Genomic DNA, 17,969 nt, shown 5'->3' on the forward strand with positions numbered 1-17,969 from the left:
TAAGGATCCTGGGTTTTTGTGTTCAGGGGAAAACAGTCTGCATAGAAAGTGATGGAGAGAGGTGGTGAGTTGACTCTAATTTAAACTAGACACCTCTTTTTAGATCTTACAGTTGTTTTACTGGACCGCCTTCCTGTTTCAGGATGGCACTGTGGTCTGAGCAAAGAGAGAGTAGAGTTGGTGGCTTGGAAAGAGAAAAAATGGAGGAGGGGAGTGGGATGAGCAAGTGGGATATGGAAGATGGCAGAGGCTGGCTATACTTCAAGGAAGGCTGAAGAGCAGAACCCCAATGGCTGAAAGTGGTAGATGTGAAAAAGAGAAGAGATTAAGAAATATCCTCAAAAGAGAGCTCTAGACAACCAGAAAAGTGAATGCAGCAAGGCAAGGAGGCAAAATAGATGCTTGCACTATATGAAATTTAAAATAACAATAATAAACTTTTTATAAAAATCACTTACCCTACAAATTGTCTTACAAACTCCAGCAAATGCAGTGGGTTTTGCTAATTTCAATGGGACTGCCATCCTGAGAAAATGTTGTTGAACCCTGAGTAAGTCCAGATTTCATGACATCTGCAAAAGTAAAGGATGTTTTCCCAAGCAGGAAAACTAAATTGAATAAATAGTAAATTTGTTTTTGAACTATTTTTGCAGTCCAGCAAATAGTTCTGGAGTTTTCATGCCCAAATATAGCACCTGAACACACGTATCCTATAGACCAGTGGTATTACTTATTGTGTGGATGTTTCTTCATGTTATTTCTCACTTTCTTCTACAGCAAAGAGCAAGAGCTTAAAGCGGTATTACAGAACTTGCAATTTTATAGAACTGACCCTAAATGGGAGGCTCCTGGAAGCAAGAATAGACATAAGCAACTTTTTGACTAGCTAATTAATAGCTTCTGCATTCATTAGCACTGAAATTAGGATATAGAAAACTAAGAATATATGTATGACTGAAGTTTTACTATGAGTGGACAGTGTAAGGCACAGCTGTGCAAGACTTGCTGCAAGCCTGCTGACCTGAATTTTCATTGACTGCAGTGGCCCCTTGTGAACATCCAGCAATCAATAATTGAATAGATTAGAACAAGAGGTCTCTAGAAGCAAATATTAGAGAAACCTCTTCCAGTATATTGATATTAAAGCAATTTCATCCTGGCATAAGAACAAATATATTTACCAACTGTCTGAGTAAATAAATTGGCTTGTTAGAATTGCTGTTAATTTAACAGGGCTGGGGTCATACTTAAATCACCTTATCTGTCCAAGGATAAGGAGTGGACTAAACCAGTTGTCTCTTTTCATAGTTTCTTGAGAGACGGAGAGACAGACACTTCCAGAATTGTATTCGTCTCAGGTAAGATCGATACTGAAAATGCCCAAGAGAAGTGAGAAGGCCTGGCCTGTGAAGGTGCCTGTCCACTCCACTCATTAGATGGTAATCCTTGTCTAGATATCTAATCAGCAGGCAGTCAAAGTTAAATAATGATCTTCACCACTGGTGTCATTGCTGCTATGCAATGTTCAAGAGGTGGCAGAGAGATACATATCACCCATGGCTGGGAGACCCTAGCTCCTGCTTATAAGGGCACCTGAGAGAAAAAAAGGTGAACTTACATGAGTTGACAATTTCAAATGTCCAGCAGGCATCAAAACTACTGGTCTCCATCGGCCATCTGAGGAATAAACCTTGGTAGCACTGGATGCTTTTCTATCTGATTCGCTCATTGGTCTCTTGAGCATAGATATTGTTGCCAGTTGCCAGGATTATTAATTTGGGTATCTATAACAAACAGTATGAAAATGGACATTAAATATTCATAAAACAATAGTTTTCAGATGCTAAATGATTATTGCTGTGAATGACATCTCTCCTGGTCATCACAGTGGTACTCTGTGTGTATACAGAGAAATCTGGATTGAGGAAGGACCTAGAAAGGAGATGTTACTCTGTACAAGGTTGAGATCTCGGTTTTCCAGGTAAATGAGCAATGCCTATGATTTGGTAATCCATAAAATTCTGATCAATTAGAATTCTCTCTTAGAGACCTGTGTAGTTATCTTTGAGTGTTGATTAAGTTTTGTGATAGAGAAGATAAGTCTCTTGAGAGTGGTGGTGGTAAGAAGTGAGAATTTTTCAGGCTGTTCATGCCTACTTCCTTTTCACGTGACCCAAGAGAGCGTTATACTGTTAGCACTGCCAAATCGAAGGAAGCAAGTGAGCAGGAGATCATGACCCCCGGGGCATGTCCATCTTCAAGCGAGTGGTTAATTAAATTCCAGCATCACCTACTGTGCTTGGTAATGTTTGTCTTGCTGTAACTGCACAAGTTAGAAAGAGGCTGGCTTGTCTGGCAAGATCTTGAAATATTAAATTTTAACAGTGAGCAAAATCAGCATTAGCTGTTTCTATATTGACAGAGAAATGTGGAAAACAATGCTACAGCTGCTCTCAGCAAAGACACGAACACAGGCAGGAAAGGGAGCAACCGTAAGTGTGCTCTAGGTCCATAAGTCTTCCCCTCATAGTGTGCCACAGAACTAATGATTTTTCTTTTGGTTTCAAGAGTGATTCAGTCTGGGAAAGACAGAAAATAAGATACTCTGTAATCTTTTATGAGGATTGCCTCCTTACCACTCTTTGGCACATAATGGTATTTGCTGCTGGTTTTCTCTTTGTAGTTTGATTTGTGGGGATTTTAAAGTGTCAAAACACAGTTTACCCACTTTTTATACACTCATAAATCCAAATAAATAATAAAACAAAAATTGGGCCATTTATTCAGTCACTTTTTGGTATATAACCTCATTTTAAAAATACAGGCTTAGCTGTAGGGTAAGCAATCTTTCAGCATTATGTTTCCAATCTGTCAGTCTGATCTGAGCTTAAAGGACTCATATTCTGTTTTTTCCATAGAAACAAAACACTTATTTGACAGTAAGTATAGCTTAAGCTGCCTTACAGACAATATGCATCCCTACTTCTCCATTGTCATTACCTTTGAAAATTGGCCAGTTGTCAGCTGAATGGACTTTGATACCAGGCACTTTGAAGGTCATTGAGCGGCTCCATACAGAGGATTTACCAACACAAGCATTGACAGACTCTGGAGAAAATGTGTGTCAGGGATGAATCTCATGCCACCTTTGTGATCATGAAAATCACCCCACATTTATGTTTACCAGTAAACCAAGATTATATATCATTAATTATGATTTCTGCGTTGTCTCTTCTTTACAAGGTCCCCTTTCAATGCTAAAGCAGATGAATAAATTTAAACTTCCTGACCAGATAAGGTAATGAAGGTAATGAAGATAATAAGGTAATAAAGATAATCAAGGCAAAGACAGCTCTGCCCTGTTCTACTTTTTGTACTTCATCACATTATTCTCAAAGCCAGGGTTTTATTTCACCAGTGCTAGCTACATTGATGCTCTATTCATTCTCTTTTTTGATATCACGGTTTTCTATAACAAGCCTCTAAGAAGAAAAACTTGCTGGCTCCAGTTCCCTGAACACTGTGGAATTAAAATGAATGACAATGATACAGGTTGCAGGGTCTTAAGTTGTCATTATTAGAAATGCATTATAGACAATCTCTAGTAGTTAGACCTCTATGAGGTAGCAGACTCTACTGAGTTGCTTACTGACCAAGACAAAATCTCATTTCTTGAATCGTACCACCTGAACCAAACCTGAAAACTTGAAATATTCAAGCTGCCTACTTTCATTTGTTCCACTATTTAGTTTTCACAGAATCACAGAATCACAGAATGGTAGGGGTTGGAAGGGACCTCTGTGGGTCATCTAGTCCAACCCCCCTGCTGAAGCAGGGTCACCTACAGCAGGCTGCACAGGACCTTGTCCAGGCGGGTCTTGAATATCTCCAGAGAAGGAGAATCCACAGCCTCTCTGGGCAGCCTGTTCCAGTGCTCCGTCACCCTCAGAGTGGGGTGTTTTTTTTTTTTTTTTTTTTTTTTTTTTTTTTGTTCAGGAAACAGAAAAAAAAATTCCAGCTCCTTTTAAAGATTAAAACTTCATGCAGAAGATGTTTCAGCAGAAAGGCCCAGGGCAAATACTTGCCCTGGTAGATCTAAGGGGGAAGCCTGGAGACTGCAGAAATAAATATCTTAGAAATATTCCTAAAAGGAAAGAAATGGTAGAATTTATTTATTTTCTGAGTTTGGTATAAGCAATCTGTTATTTCTGGGTGGTCAAGAAGTTTACACTGGAAAGTTTATCCTATAAACCCCAAACAAAGCCACACCACAAATATTTAAACAACTATGAAGATTTTATAGTAATAGCCACTGGAAAAACTCTTTTTGAAAAAGTCTCAAAATGAATGAGACAAATGAAAATGTTTTTAAAATTCCTTCAGAAAGAGTTTAAACAAAGACAATGGAAAGTTGTCTGCCATCTCATGTACTCAAATTAGTATGTGTAAATGCTGAGTTAAAAAAAGTTGATTATAGTTGTATGAGTTTACAATTTTATCTCAAACATATTTTTCCTAAAACAATAAGGACTGCTGAACATACATGTATGAAATTAGCTGGTATTTTAGTATATTTTTTTCCAGCAAAGTCACCTTTTCTAATGATTGAGATTTCCCCTTCCATACTTATTACTAAAGTCTACCATGGAACACAATCCTGCTGTCCTTACTTGTGCCGAGTAGCGCCTCGTAGCACCCAGTACATCTAAATCGGAAAGAGCAGCAATTGGCTTAGAACCAGAAATGCATTTGAGCATCTAAGAGAATATTCGCACAGCTCACTGTAGTGCAGTGAACAGATCCTTCAGCTGGCTTCAGCTGAGCTACCTCCATAGCCCAACACTGAGACAGTGGCTAACGAGATGACCAAGAGGCATGGTGCTAGCTGGGCCCAGCTGTGTGTCCTTCTTGGGACCTAAATGGTATTGGTGCTGGGTTGTCACATGGATGTAGTAGTTTGCCCCGAGCTTGACTGAAGATCTCCATTCCATTCCACAGTAGAGACATGCCCTTGTCCTCCACAGTAGGAAAGCACCTGTGATGACCACAGCCATGCTACAAAATTTCTGCTATGTCCTCAGCAGCCTCCAGAAGCAGGACCAAGTTTATTCAGACCTGGATATGTAAAAGTGAGTATGAAAGTCTGAAAAAATATGCATAGAAGTCTCTAGCTACATTTGCTGGTATGCTTTTCAGAAAATTAGAATACATTCAAACTTTGCTGATTTCAGGGGAAGCAACAGTTGAGAACACACTCTGGAAACAGGACTTCACAGAGCTGGGATTAAGGGTGACCTAAATCTGGTTTTGTGTCTAGCATTCTTTTCAACAAAACTACAAAAAAGACAAGAAGAAACAGTTCAGAATCTGCTGGATCTGTAAATAGGAAATCTAACTCCTTAGGAACTATCAGAGACTTCCATAAATGCCAGTCCATGACACATGTTTACATTTAGGCAACTAAGCTTAAAGGATATGATTTTAAATATCTCTGGAGCTGTAGGTAAAAAGCATAAAACAAACTGTGTCACCTGTGGAATTTATCTTATCCACCAGGAGCCATAGAGAAGTCAGGTGTCTGCTAAGAGCTAATTATTTGGACTCCTGCTGTACCCAGCAATATATACCTTCTGGAGGACTCTGTATCCCCCGTGTCTTCAGTGCCTAGCTTTATGTGGGATAAGATCCTGTCTGAAAGTGTATTTATTTATTCTCTGACTATAAGGAAGACTTAAATAATTTGATTACATTAGAAGCCTGCTTTTTACCAGTTGTAGATAGACAAAACAAAACAGAAAAATAAAAGAACTTACAAAATATGTAAACGCACAGAAAATATAAAGTACAGAAACATGAGACAATTAGACAAAATGAACCCTATGTAAAGGGTCTTTGTAGAAGTACAGTTCTTAATTATACTCAAATTTAAGAATGAAACTGAGAAGCACTAACTGAACTCCTAAAAAAGAGCAACTATTTTTAGAGTATCCATTCAGCAAACAAGAACCTTCCATTTAAGTAATCCACTGACCTTTTACAACCTGATTCATGCATGAAGAATTAGCCAACAAATTTTCACTATGGTTTTGGATTGTGGTTTTGGGTTTGGTTAGTTTGGTTTGGGTTTTTTTTTTCTTTTTTTGTAGACCCTGAGTCAGTATTTGCACAGCTAAGACAAACTGAAAGTAATATGCAACTGGACCTAAGCAGCATTGTTTCATGGTGGTGTTTGCAGGACAACCAAAAAGCCTCCCTGTGCTTTGGCAGAAAGCAACGGGAACTACCCAACAACACCAGACCATTCAAACTACCCACCAAAGATACTTTCTTTTGCTGATCAGTTATGCTCTAACATAACCTCTGTGACTTGCCCTTCAGCAGATGACATACATGATCGTTCACTTAGGGATGCAGTGACATTAAATGTTGTTGTGGCATCTTGGTCTCGTCTTGATACAAAATGACGTGGTTCTGCGAGTGCAATATGGTTTGGCAAGATATCAAGAAAAAAACCAATTTCACCATAGCCTGTAACACTGTCTGCTTCTGCCTTCCATGAATCTATGGAGCAATCTCCTCAGCAAATTCTGTGGAAGCAAGACAAAATCAGATTATGTGGTAGTCAAGCTCCTATAGCCCCTTTACAAGAAATGTTATTTGCAATGAGTCAAAGACACAGAATCCATATTGACTAAGAGAGAAGAATTTAATGTAAATATATGAATATTAGGTAGTCATAGAGGGAAAAGCTTGTGTTTAAGAACCTGATGTAAAGAAAAACATCTGGAGACTTCTGATTCCGGAACGGTACATGGATTCTAGCTAACTGTAAATAACCATGAACAAAGAATATCTCAGCAGCCAATATTTTTCTCTGCTGGTATCAAATGAAATTCATTTGGTATCAGCTGGAGTTTTTATAGTGCTAATGGAAGTTATTTTCAGTTATCACGTCAGACCATAAGTATACAAAGGCAGCAATTTTGCTAGTAATCTGGAGATCAGTTTGTATGTAGGGGGTATACTTTAGACTGTTTCTGCAGTGAAAGCTTCTATCTTAATAAATGTGGTGAATCATAAATAAAAAGGAAATGATAAAAAAAGGAACATTCATCTGGAGCTAAGGTGGGGTTTGGAAACAATTCATAGTGTGAATGTCTGAACTCTAAAACGTGATGTCCAGTAAGTCTTGTGCTCAAAGGGGAACCAATGTACCTGAGAACAAAATATCACTGATATTTTTCTTATAATAATTCCTCTGATATGCCTTTAACAAATGATGCAAGATATAAACTAGTCAAATTCTTCTGGGCTGCACAGCATACATGTAATTGAAATTTTTTTTAATAAGCTCATGCATTTTAGCACATACCAGACTGCCAAAAAATTAAGTAGCCCAATAAATAAGGAAGAGTTTAACTCTGCTTTTTATAGCTCTCCAAATCCTATCAGCTCTGCCAGTCTCTAAATGTGGTGTGTTGATTATTATTTCAACACACTTTGGTAAGAGGCAAAATCACTCTCCAAAACTGCTTGCTTAGAAGAGCTTTCGTATCTCAAAACTCTGTTAGTCATTTTCTCTAATGACAAATTTAACATTAGCTACTTAAAATCTATCTAGCGTAATGCATGCATGGTGCTTAGAATTTATGCAACATGGTGTGTTACAGCATGCATAGACAATTTCGCTGTGCAAAGAGAGTGGCGCCGGGCTCTCAAAAAGCAATATGGCTGGCTTTGCTTGTATTGCTTAAAAATGTCAATGACTATTAATGATAATGGCCTTTAAAGATGAATAGAGCTTTTTATAGTACTCATCAGTGGTAGCTATGTGAGATGCAGATTGCTGTACTGCATAGATTTCCCTGGCATCCTGATGCCCCCGTTGTCAGACTGGGAGGTCTATCAGGGTATACAACAGTTCCACCCGTGCCTGACTGCCAAAATGTCTTCCCACTGAAAATAGATTGAAGTGTGGAGGTACATGATATGGACTCAAGTTTAGACTTGTTGCATGGTTGGGATCCAACTGGAATTTCATCATGCTTGGAAAAGGCCCCTTATCCCACCCTCTGGCTGGAGTCCTGTGATACTTACCGCAGCAGCTACATGCTTGCTTCTCATACATTCGTAAAGGAACTGTATTTTAACTCACCATATAATTATGTGCAACATTTGTACATTAGGATGCCTGCTATTAATTCTGATAATGTAACACAGTCTGCCAAATTGTGTATTGACTTTCCATATTTCAGGGAAGTCATGGTCAACTAACGAGATAGATAAACAAAAGCAAATGGCTGAATTTAGAATATATTATCACGCTTTTTTTTAACAATGCTTGACTTCTACATTTACCACTGTTTTACCACTTCTGATAAAATACATGTTATGTGAAAGGCACGCCCTCTAATTTTGTAAAGAATTAAAAGGCCAAAGTAATGCAATGGTTCAAATGTTTTCTTTGTTCTGTGAATAAAACTCACCACTGTTTTAAGCTGAAAAGCAGCTAAACAAAAAATTGGAGAATCTGAAGCTGTCACAGACTTTCAGTCCTTTAGTTTTTGAACCCCAAATAATGGATCTGTTTCTATGTAGTGTGCACAAGACATACAGAGACATAGCTTGAAACCAGCACTAGTTTAATGATTTTCCATTCAGGTAACAAAGAGTTGTGATACGACCGTTTGGTTATACTTCTTTAATGGGAATTTTCTTCGCCTGTGCAAACGATTAGACATCAGCCCACATTCTTTTCTGCTATTCTAGTAAAACAACTGAGTCACAAAACCTACCTGAACTGAGAGGCAAAGGTAAGCTTATGGCTGCTTTGTGTAAGAGGACAAAACCGTTTTCCCCAGCACTGCTCAGATCTGGATCTTCATTGCCTTTCCCTTTGTGCAATCAGCTCCACTTTAGCAGAGAGAGTTCCAAGGCTGTTAAAAAAACAGCTGTCAACTATTGTGCATCAGCAGTGGTAGACGAATACTTATAAGTTCAATATGCATTTATATATTAGCTGTAATTACTGTGCATGTGTTCCATAGAGATTATAATCAAAAAAACAAAGAAATATTTGGGTATGATAGAGGAAAACACAGCCTTTAAGCTGTTGCAAGGACTTCTTAGAATGATGAGTGGGACTCAGGGAACCACTCGTCTTATGCTGCCAACAACCCCTGCAGAGGGACTCCCTTTCATGGTTATTCCCCTTGACCTAAAAGGAGCACTGCTGGATTTATGGGAAATGAAAGACAATACCATCTCCATACCATAAGGAAGTGGAATTACCTACAAACATTATACTTCTCCTTCAAACCTTAACTATACCAACATATGGTCTTACTCAAACTGCACTCGAGAACTCGACAAAAAACTTTGTAAGTTTACACACCAAGATAAAATTCTCTATTGACTGTATGGTGGTACCCTGGCTTGACCAGCCTTCTTGACCATTCTGGGGTGTATCCATTACCTTGAACTATAGTATCCTGGTACAGTCTGAATAGTGTATCGAACTTCCCTCAAACTATGGATCTAAATGTAGTCCACGATCTAATGACGTAGCTTGTATGTGGACTGTTGCTGATCATAGAACTGTTTTACACAATGGAGAGAAAAACCTCCAATTACCACACCGCTAGGGCCAGATTAATTATGGAATTGTACCAACAAGATAACTTGTTCTAATATTGATGAGTACCCATGGGTACGGGTGGTTGCAGACCTTTACCATGCTTAAAGAAGTGTATGTTTGTGCCGTAATTATAGTGCTCCAAACCCTAAGACAAGGTCAGATTGTATGATAAATGTAGATCCCAAACAGGTTAACAAATGGGCATATGATATAGTTTCTAGCAACAATGCTGAGCCACAGGCCAAAAGATGCTGAGTTCTTTTCCAGCATTGTCTAAATGGACATAATAGCCTCAATGAACTCGAAAATAGTATGTGTAGCACTTTCATGCTACCTGCGCTATCCGAAACTGTATGGGTGTGTTCTAATGGCCACATATCAGATTACATTCAACCCTATTGGGAAGGATTAGCATGTACTCTAGGTATTCCAAGCTTGTGCCCTACTATAGCTTTTAATTTCATTCAATCCTTAACAGAATCACGATGACATAGAGCTAAAAGACAGTCACAAATGTGGAGCTCTATGCAAGGAAATTGTAACCTTTTTGCCTGGCTGAGCTATTATACCCCAGCAATGAGACTAAATTTAGGAATGAAAGCTTTTTGGGGTATTGGACAGTAATAACCAACAATTGATTATATATAGAAAATTTGACATGGCAAGTAAAATCCCTAGCAAATTGGACAAGAGCAGCAGTTAATGCAGTTGGCTTGCAGCTGCAAGCTACGTCCTAAATGACGCTACATAATAGGTTAGCCTTAGATATGATTTTGTTAAAAGAAAGTGGTGTTCGTGGATGGCTAAATGCCTCCTATCATAGTGAAACCTGTTGTGTGTCTATACCAGTTATATCCGTCACTTTACATCAAGCCACGGATGAAATGTGCAAGATTGCAGAACAGTCTTGAGAACTCTGAAAATATGAAGCAGAAGCCCTGGGAATGGACAGGGGGGATCTTGAAAATTTTGAATTGATATGGACTAAGCATTAGTAGATGGATCCAAAGTTTGATTCAATGTGTATTGATGTTTATTGTACTCCTTATTGTTATCTGTGTGGGTTTGTCATGTGTAAAATCTTCACTAGTTCGAACTTTTTGTACGTGTATTAGAGTGCTTGAAGTTCATAACCCAGAACATATTCCTGTAATACCTTCTCCTATTAGGGAGGAAGATGAGCCTCTCAACCTGTCTGAACCTAAATTCACCTGATATTCTTTTTGGCAAGATGTGACTGAGGTCACAGGGTGGATAATGTGGTCATGGCCTTGCTGGACTTGTCAATGACATGCTCGGACTCAGGCGCCAAGAGCTGAGGAGTTAATTGGCTTGTGCTTATCTTATCAGACAGAAGAAAAGGGGCATAACCCACCACTGTAAATCAAGTAATCTCCGGGACATGACGGAGGCCATGCAGCCAGATGTTGCTTAATCATTTGGCCTCCCTGAGCACATACCAAGATCCCCGCTCTGTAGGGCCGAGCACCGCTTGTGACGACACAAACTTCCATGCCAAGAGCCAATATACACATATAATAATTGACTTAGTCCCACCTCGCCAAAAGATTTTCAAATGTATAAAAACTGGCACCTGAAAACTCTCTTTGGGAGGAGGAGCCAAGCGAGAACCTTACCTGATGGATGGGTTGACAGGCCTGAACCTCTCTCCCCCCCCAGGAAGGGACGCCTTTTTGGTAAGAGTCGCGCCTCTGACTCTGTCAGACGTATCCCTGGGAACATATTGTTAACTAAAGGGCTAAACCACTACTTTGAGCTCAACTTTTTGTAGACAGTGCATTTATCAACGGCAATCTCAAATCTGTGATACCTGTCACTTGAATAAATTACCCGTTGTTTCATCTTTGCGAAACTGTTTCAGTGAAAGTCCTTGGAAGGGCTCTGACAGGCAAGTTGAATCTGATAAGTGGCTACACACCTAACCCTTTAGACATAAACCATTGACCAAGTCTGGGACTACGAGTAGATCCAGCTGCACCTAGACTCCTCTCTGAGACAGAGTTTAGAACGCAAGGGGGTCTGCTCTGAACCTTGTGACTCAACGGGAGGGCTTATCTTTTTCTGCTTATCAGACTCCTTTACCCCTTTTAAGGCGACACCATGACATCCATACTCACTTTGCATTCATGACTTCAAGGCAGTACAGAATTAGGACTCTTCTGGTGAGTACAGGTGCTCTCATTTTCATGCTAAAGACCAAAATGTTGACTCTGACATCAATGTCTGCACTGATACTAAAGCAAAGCCGTTGAAGTGACATCCTGAACTACCTTCACTGCCAGGTTCCTTGGCTAGCAGGTAGTCTGAGCTATTCTATTCTATTCTATTTTCTACTCTATTCTATTCTATTCTATTCTATTCTATTCTATTCTATTCTATTCTATTCTAGTCTAGTCTAGTCTAGTCTAGTCTAGTCTATTCTAGTCTAGTCTAGTCTAGTCTAGTCTAGTCTAGTCTAGTCTAGTCTATTTTAGTCTAGTCTACTCTAGTCTATTCTATTCTTCATAGCAGCCTCACTACCAAAAGAAGTCCAACATTTTTTCAGAAGTATGTTAAGCAGCATACTTAACATCTGTCATACTGAGAATATTTTTTTCTGGCATTTTCTCTCTGCGGAAAGAATCACATGTGGAGTGACATGTTTAGGTTAGATAGGACATTTTTGAAGATTTTCATCTGCTGTGCAAGCCAACTCTATTTGCATTAAAGAAAGAGACATCCAAGCAGCAGAAGGTTCTGGGTTTTGTGATGGTCCTGCATCATCTAGTCCCTTGAGAAAGCTACTTGTCTGAAACAGGAAAGCTATACAATTATAACAGAAAAGTGCATTATGTCAGCAGAAGAGAACTGTCAACTATGTAGTAAGCCCGCAGCAGGCTTAAAGAGGAAGCCTTAAAGAGGAAGTGCAAGACATTGAGGCTCATTTGATATTTTTTGGAAAGCCAATGCAGAAAGAACAAAAATGGTATTATGTGCTGCTAGGGTGCTGTTTTGCTGAAGATTCATTCTGAATATTCTGTACTAGCTGAAGTGTAGGTTATTTCATTGATTTTTTTCATATGGAAGTGATAAAGGCATACATAGAAAAGGAAAAATCAATAGAAGGTAGGATGCAGCCTTTTAAACTCACAGAACTACGTGTTTGTTTAGGAATGCTACTATGAGACAGCTTAGTGTCAGCAAAGAAAAAAGGGTTGGGACTTCAATTTACCTCTGTGGATATTAATCTCCCTCCCTGCAAACTTCTCAGAATGTTCTTCTCTTTTCTGTCAGCTTGCATGTTTAGTTATCAGTTGTGAGTAAAAGATGAATATGAAAAGAATAAAAGTAAACATTGGGAGACATCACAAAGAGAGGTGGAATCTCCTTTTACTTTTCTTCAGCAGAGATTTAAACAGTTTTAGCGAACTTGTGAAGTCCTACTTTCAGCTGGCACCACTATAGCTCATAGTTGAGACCACCAAATGCTGCAGAGAGAGCCCAGCAGATGGGAATTGTATTGGCAGCACCCAATCAATCACAGACAGTGCTGTAGCTGTTTCCATTATACCTTGTAGCCAACATCCACAACTGGCTGTTTTCAGGTTATAACTTACACTGAGTGTGTAGTTAGCCTTTGTCTTGTTCCTGTTTCTGCTTGCTTAGGACTGAGAAGCTGGATGTTGGGCTGACAGCAGGTCGAATCAATACCAACTTCTTCAAGGATCAGCAGACAATTGGATATGTCAAAGAAAAAGACAAAGTTCCTCTTCAGAGTGTTTTGGTCTGAGATGGCACAGGCTGGGTGTGGCTGTCTTTCAGCAGCCAAGAGACGGCTCAGGGTTGCTCAGTGAATCTTCCATCTGAGCCTGGGTTTGTTTCATGGGTGAATATACTGAGCACTGGGATTCAAGCAGGCTGGTAGCTGTGGTGCTGAATGTGCTGGATCCTTGCCATAGAAAAGTGATGTGAGGAAAAGAAGGAAGCTGCATGATGCTCACTATACTTTTTCCTTTATAAAAAGGCAAAAGACCATGAAAATCTTTCTTCACATGAAAGTCCAATGTAGGAATTTACTGTAGGTGAATCAGGCCTGTTGAGTGATCACCAATGAGTAGAAAAGGCAGGCAGTGCACAAAAGTAGGAATGGACAGTCACCCTAGCCTCAATTGTAACAGCAATAACGGCTTTAAAAACTGCATTCCAAACACTAATAGACCATGTACAATGCAATACCATGCTGAAAAACAGAATTTCAAATGATTAATTAGTGGCCCCAGGATATCTTTCAAAGAAATCTTCATTTACAGGTATGCTTTTCCTTTCTGCAAAACTGTATTTGACACAGAATTTGTAAGAAATGCACAATTGATTCAGAAATCATTGAGGAGCTCCTTCTTGTCCCCATTTTTTCTCACGATGACTGACCTGAATTTCTTTTGAGTCAATAGGAAGATTGCTATGATGCCACTGAGCATCCTGTAAATCCTACTTATCAATTCCACTGAGATTACTTGCAGATATTAAGGCTGAGTAGGTATTTGCAGATTTGAGCTGATATTTATAAAATGTAATACTGCAGTAATGATAAGAGAAATAAAGATAATGTAATTATTTCTTTCTCTAATGGAGAAGAAAAACAGTAATTTTTATAGGTTACGAAAAGCTTGCCATGCTCGAACTAAAAGAATCCCAAACCCATGATATAGACACCGAACATGTTTTAACAAGCAGAGTAAACCAGTAAACCATGAATACGGTAATTATCAATAAGCTTTGAATGTTTACAGTGCTACCATGCTGAAAAAACAGTTTGAATTATTAGCAAATTGACTCATTTTTCTAAGGAAATAAATTGCTGCCTCTGCCTCCATCAAATTCTACATTGAAAGCCACAGGACTTAAGTAACAGAAGGGGGAAAACCAAATCTTTTCTTAACAAAGGTTTTCTGTGCTTTGACGGTAGCCATCTGTCATGGTTGAGGGTTGCTAATACTCAAAAAGGTACAACCACCATACCCAGATGTCAGACTTTTATAAACAGGAACTCCTGAAAGCTTACAAGAACATCAATTTATCAGGTTTCCAAAATGAGATTTGGGTTTCCTGTCCTGTCCCGTCCCTCAGTCTGGAAGTTCAAACTCACTTTCTGTTATCTTATTTAGTTATTGCTCTACATTATCTGTGTCAACAGCCTTTTCTAACTTCTGGATTAGCTAAGTTTTCTTTAATGGGTATTTTAACTGATATTCTCTTACTATGTTCATATTAACAGTGGGCAAAGTGTCAAGTTTCACTGATTTGTCAGAGTCAGCTTCTTGCTTCTTTTCTTTTCCTTAATAAAGTGATCGTTGTGTTCACAGTGTTGAGAAAATTACCTTTTCTTGAAATGCAAATAATGCCCGTCTCCATTCTAGAAGTTACTGTTTAAAAACAAACAAACAAAAAATCAAAATATAGCATTATAAAATAATGATACTCAGCATCACTATATAATGAACACAGCTTGGAAAGAAAATCTTTCCTATTAGGCTGCACTCAAAGTGTCCCTCCAGTGCAAGTCAACAGAGCTACATCAGAGTCCAGTTTTTAATTATTTTATTGACTCAGCACTACCTTATGCTGCCATGAGAACACAGAGAACATCTGAACTTCTTTATTTCTTTCCATTTCTTTTTATAAAAGAGGAAGAAAGAAAAAACTGACACAAGAAGAATGCTTTGAGATTTGAATGCTTGGTATACAGAAAAGAAAGTCCATGATCTTTTCTATGAAGTTTTTTTCTGGGCATTTTGGAGAAAATGACTCCTTCATTCTGCATTCCAGAAAGAACGTTTATAATGGCCCACTCTGAATAGACTATTTCAGAAGGAAACCCCTTATAGGTCCGCTAAAACCATGGTAAATCAATAAATTGCCATTGGTGTTTTGTCTATTAGTTGTCACTTAGTTTTTCTTGATTGAATTAATGCAACCAACAACCTCTCTATAATTGATCTTGTAAACTTCTTAATAACATTAGACACAGTGGGGATATAAGTCTCTAGCACAGAGACACAAAATCTTAAGACTGTTTTTTTCACCTTCATATCAGGTGAGAAACTGAACTGAAGGAGTCTAGAAGGGATTCTTGTTGCCTCCCTTCGGCTTCCTTCTGAAAATGAGACATCCAGTTAAAATTAGTCCTCTGGGAGCTCACTAAGTCTGTAAAGAGAAAAAGGCAGCTCCAGCAGATGATTTTACTTTTTCTCAGGTAAGTGTAAGGTAGGTAGGAGGAGCCGCCCTGGAGAGGAACCTCCTTCTCTCCGTTTCCTGGTGGGTTTGTGAGGAAGCACTTGTACCATCTTAGCCGAACCTTTACAGAAAATATGCCAGAAGCAGATTTCAGCATAGGAAATATCCCTCAAAAAGGGTGTTTGCTGCTGTCAGATTAGCTCAACAATGGCAGAAGTATCAGCTGAAAGAAACCTCTCAAAATGCTTTTGTAGATCTGCTGTGTTAACAGCCAATTACAGAACCAGTAAAAAAAAAAAAAAAGGAAAGGCTGACATAAACACTGTAAATGTTTGTATATTTTTTATCAGAATCAACTGGATGTTTTCTCCAAGTGAGAGATCCAAAGGACACTGTCTACTACAGATCACCCAGCTGGGATGTAAGCACTGAGGAGTTATTCTATAGGCAAGTAGGAGAAATTTCTGGAAATTTCCAGATCTTGGAAATTCTTGAAGTCTGTAGGAGGTAATTTCTTGGCACAGGTACTTAGTAAGACAACATGGAAAGATGCCCTTGTAGACTTGTTATTTGTGAATAGGGAAGGACCCATGGGGGATGTGGTTGTAGATGGCTGTCCTGGCCACAGTGATCGTGAAATATTTGAGTTTAAAATTTTCAGTGTAATAAGAAAAAATGACAGCAGAGACGCTACCCTGGACTTCAGAAGAGCAAACTTTAAGCAATTCAGGGAGTTATTTAGCAGAGTACCCTGGGAATCTACTTTGGAGGACTTAGGAGTCCATGAAAGCTGGTCAGTTTTTAAGAACCACAGGAGGACGCAATCCCACTGTGTCGCAAGTCAAGCAAGCGGGTCAGAAGACCATCTTGGCTGAACAGGGAACTCGTGGAGTTCAAGAGGAAATAGAAATTGTATGATCTCTGGAAGCCAGGTCAGCCTTTGCAGGAAGATTACAGAGCTGTGGTTCATATATGCAGGGAGAAGACAAGAAAAGCCAAAGCTCAGAGTTTAAACTGGCCAGTGTTGTTTCAGATAACAAGAAGGGCTTTTTAAACTATGTTAATAGCATGAGGAGGTCTAAAGAAAACTTTGGACTGTGTGTGAGGGATTGCTTAAGCGATCTGGACGTCCACAAATCCATGGGCCCCGATGGAATGCACCCACGAGTGCTGAGGGAACTGGCGGATGTCATTGCTGAGCCACTCTCCATCATCTTTGAGAGGTCCTGGAGGACAGGAGAGGTGCCCGAGGACTGGAGAAAGGCCAATGTCACTCCAATCTTCAAAAAGGGCAAGAAGGAGGACCCAGGGAACTACAGGCCGGTCAGCCTCACGTCCATCCCAGGAAAGGTGATGGAGCAGCTTATCCTGGAGGCCATCATCAAGCAAGTGGAAGAAAAGAAGGTTGTCAGGAGTAGTCAGCATGCATTCACCAAGAGGAAATCATGCCTGACCAATCTGATGGCTTTCTACGATGACATGACTGGCTGGGTAGATGAAGGGAGAGCCGTGGATGTTGTCTACTTAGATTTCAGCAAGGCTTTCGACACAGTCTCCCATAATATCCTCCTAGGGAAGCTCAGGAAGTATGGACTGGATGAGTGGTCGGTGAAGTGGATTGAGAACTGGCTGAATGGCAGAACTCAAAGGGTTGTCATCAGCAGGGCTGAGTCTAGTTGGAGGCCGGTAACTAGTGGTGTCCCTCAGGGGTCAGTACTGGGCCCAGCCTTGTTTAACTTCTTCATCAACGACCTGGATGAAGAGTTAGAATGTACCCTCAGCAAGTTTGCTGATGACACCAAACTGGGAGGTGTGGTAGATACACCAGAAGGCTGTGCTGCCATTCAGTGTGACCTGGATAGGCAGGAAAGTTGGGCAGAGAGGAACGTGATGAGGTTCAACAAAGGCAAATGCAGGGTCCTGCACCTGGGGAGGAACAACCCCATGCACCAGTACAGGCTTGGGACGGACCTGCTGGAGAGCAGCTCTGCGGAGAGGGACCTGGGTGTCCTGGTGGATGACAGGTTAACCATGAGCCAGCAGTGTGCCCTGGCTGCCAAGAAGGCCAATGGCATTCTGGAGTGCATTAGGAGGAGTG

This window comes from Opisthocomus hoazin, chromosome 1 (genome assembly GCF_030867145.1).
Source record: "Opisthocomus hoazin isolate bOpiHoa1 chromosome 1, bOpiHoa1.hap1, whole genome shotgun sequence".
Lineage (NCBI taxonomy): Eukaryota > Metazoa > Chordata > Aves > Opisthocomiformes > Opisthocomidae > Opisthocomus > Opisthocomus hoazin.